This window comes from Gavialis gangeticus, unplaced genomic scaffold (assembly GCF_001723915.1).
Source record: "Gavialis gangeticus isolate Ggan-Ray unplaced genomic scaffold, GavGan_comp1, whole genome shotgun sequence".
Lineage (NCBI taxonomy): Eukaryota > Metazoa > Chordata > Crocodylia > Gavialidae > Gavialis > Gavialis gangeticus.
In genome coordinates, this window is record NW_017729024.1 from 125,988,630 (window position 1) to 125,992,106 (window position 3,477).

Below are 3,477 nucleotides of genomic sequence, written 5' to 3' on the forward strand. Positions count from 1 at the left end.
GAAACTGGACTCCCACCTTGCTGGGATTACTTGACTCCAGCAGTTTTTCCTGCCCAGAGCAGGGGGCTGGACCTGATGCTCTCATGAGGTCCCTTTCAGCCCTAAACTCCTGTAAATCTGTGAATATGTACCAACTGAACATAATGTTTTACTGATATATTTACAATTTTAAATCAATTTGGAAGCCTATCAATGCCTCAATCACTATAATAAAATAAATTCTAAGTACCTATAAATGTTGGTATTTGATTTTGGGTTTATCATGGAAAATTAGAGCTTCCCCCGCCCCCCCCCTTCACTTACCAGGACACAGGTCCAGGCCCCTCACTCCCAAGTCACAGCCCCCCACATCCCAGCCCTGCTGGAGGTGGTCTCCAACTGCCAAGGGGTGGTGGACCCGGGTCCACCGCCCCTTGCCCCCTGCAGCAGTGCCTGAGCCCTAGCTGCTTTCTATGGGAGGTGGCAGCTGCCACAGTGGAGTGAAGCCCAGCTCCCCCTCCCCCATGGGTAGCATGGCCAGAGCAGAGCCCATGGGGGTGGGGGGACAGTATTGGCTGCCCGTTGTCAGCTTAGGGCTCCCCCCAGGGCCTCTGAGGCCCATTTGCAGTGGCAAGGAGCCTCTCCTGCTCTGCTCTACAGAGGTCCCAGGGGGAGGGTAACAGGGCAGGGAGCCCATAGTCTGCAATGGGCAGTCCGCCTCCGCCCCACACACAGATCTGGGGGGCACATACACCCCCCTGCTCTCCCCTAGGAGTGCACTCAGTGGCAGGGAGCCAGCCCCACCCACTCCTTCCCCCCAGGTGTGCTGCTCACATTTCTGCCCTGCTCCCCGCCTGGGCCCTGCATTCCAGGCCGAGGCCCCAAGCCTCATGCACTGCCCTGGCTGGGCAGTGGCAACAGCTCCAGCCCCAGTACTAACCAACTCCCTCTCTGCATCCGTCCTTATGAGGGCCTCAATCCCCCTTTCCCCACCCCTGCCGCCAGTCTTACCTGTGGGAGCTGCTTTCCATGTGCATGTGTGCGCGCGTGCATGTGGCGCCCCTGCCTGACCACTCTTCTCCCATTCCCCCCAGCCCCTTGCAGGCTGCAACTCTGCCAGCCTGCAGAGAGTTTTGCAAAAGTGGAAAATCTGCATGTCTTTCTGTTAAAATGAAAAATCAGCCGGTTTTTTTCAGTTAAAAGGGAAAACCTGCGTTTTTTTCCATTTTCTTGGGGGAAACAGAAAACACGGATCCCTGTGAAGTGTAGAGGTTAGCAAGTATCAAGAAGATTATAAAGGACCATAAAGTCATTACCTATGTTAAGTCCCTGGTTCTTAGTGTCCAACAGACTGATGAATTTTTATCGCCAGTTCTTCTTGTACAGGTGTTGGGGAGATTTCCTGTGAGCACTAAAACTATAAGATTAGACAGGGAGTGATTTTTCTGTGAAAAAAATGTTCTCCTGTGTTCTAGTATCTCTGTCCTCTATCTTTTTTTTTGGTGGTTATTCACCCTGGGGCATAGTTTTACTCTGGTTTCATCCACATAATTTCCATGAGGGCATTTGGTGCAAAAGTGCTGGGAATATTTTTCTCAAGATCTGGTCCTTTTCAAGTATGGGCTGTAGTTGTTTAATGATCCTTTCCATAGGTTGAGGCAGTTGACAAGAAGGGTATGCAGTTACTGGGGGATTTTTCTTGTATTGTAATAGGTTGTTGTAGGGTATCTGGGTGGCTCTTTTAAAGATAAGGTCTTTCTCTGCTGGAGGGTCCTTGCTGGGTAAAGGCAATTTTCAGTTTGGCAAGATGATTGTCAGGAGTGTTCTCAGAGCAGATGTGGTAATATCTGAGGTCCTGATTGTAGATCACCCCCTTTGTGATACGTTTCAGGTGACTGGTGGTTTTGTGGGTGTAAGTGTGGTGGCCCATGGGTATTCTGTACATAGCAGTTTCCAGGGTGCTGTCTCAGATGTAGATGGCAGTCTAGAAAGTTGATGTTAGTGTAGAATATCCAGAAAGAACCTGACTGAAGGGCACGAGCTGTTAAACTTACTGTGGAAGTCAATAAGCATGTCCAGGTATCTTAACGCAGATGATGAAAATGCCATCTATATTATGCCGGTATAGTGCAGGTTTGGTGACATAATTTGCTAAAAGTGCCTTTTCCTGGTGGTTTATGAAGAGGCTGGCAAATTGGAGAGCCATTCTTGTGCCCATGGTTTGGAGGAAATGTTGAAAGCTTGCCTATACCAACCATACATTTGGTCCAATAAAAAATATCACTTGCCTTTCTCAGATCTCCTGGACCAGGAGATGTGGCCCACAGAATCATTGCATCTGGCCTGTGGAGCTCCTCACAGGTTGGGGAATTTGACAGAGGGGAACAGTGGCCATTAATACAGTCACCTTGCCAAATTCCCAAACCCCGAGCCCTGCGTTGGCCCTGCCGGGAGAAGGGGGTATGGCCTGGTTCCATGTGGGGGCTAGGCCACCCCCCCCCACACTCTGCATGGGCAGACGGCGGCTGCTGTGCCAGCCCCAGGCGCTGGGCTGGAACCACCATCCAGCCCACACTTGGACTGGCGCCTCCCATCTGGCCCACCAGGGAACCAGGTTGTCCTGGACCATTGCAGCAACGTCACTTCACTACTACCAAGACTTGTAGGGACAATTGTATACAATACTGTATACAGTAGCACCACTAAAAAGTTGACCCAAGTGACATACTGGGGGTTAAAATTACAAAAGGTTATAACTTGGTCTCCCGGCAGGGCGGGGGGGAGGGAGGGTCAGTGTGCACTTGCTGTGGGACGGCTGTTAAACCCGGCAGAGATTGAGGGATGAGCTGTAACACTCCTTTTTAAAACAGTGTTTCACCAAACCATGTGAAGTAAGAGATGCAGTAGGAGGACCCAGATCCTGTTCGCTCTCACTTTTGGCAGTTGTCTTGAGGGCTCTCTTTCCCTGGGGTCGATGATGGATCCCAAGTCTTGTGCGAAAACGGACACTGCAGAGCCACCTAGCTTACAAGCTAAACCTGCAACGATGTTGCCAAGTCAAGTATTCAAAGGTTAAGGAATGCAATGTAGACGCAGGCCACCCGGTACTTTGTGGCAGTCCTGAATTGCAGAACCACCTCCATCTCTCCTACACAGCCCGAGACTCAGCAGTGCCCATTTAAAAGACCAGCATTTCAACGCTGCTGGTCTGAGCCCTGCCTGTGAAGGTGTGACCCTGCCGCGTTTGCCAGGTGCTAGTCAGGCTCCGTTTCAATCCCGGATTATCCGCTCCCTGCCAGTCTCCTGCGGCTCCGCTCCAGCGCGCAGGTCCCCAACCATTCAGTGCCCCCGGGGCGAGGCTGCTCGCCCTTACGCAGCAGGGGGACAGCCAAGGCACGGGAAAACAAAGGTAAAAAAACATCCAGCAGTTTGGGGCGAGCGCCGTCCCCGCGCCCTGCCCCCGCACCCCGCGCGGCTCGCTCCGAGGGGGCGGGCCCA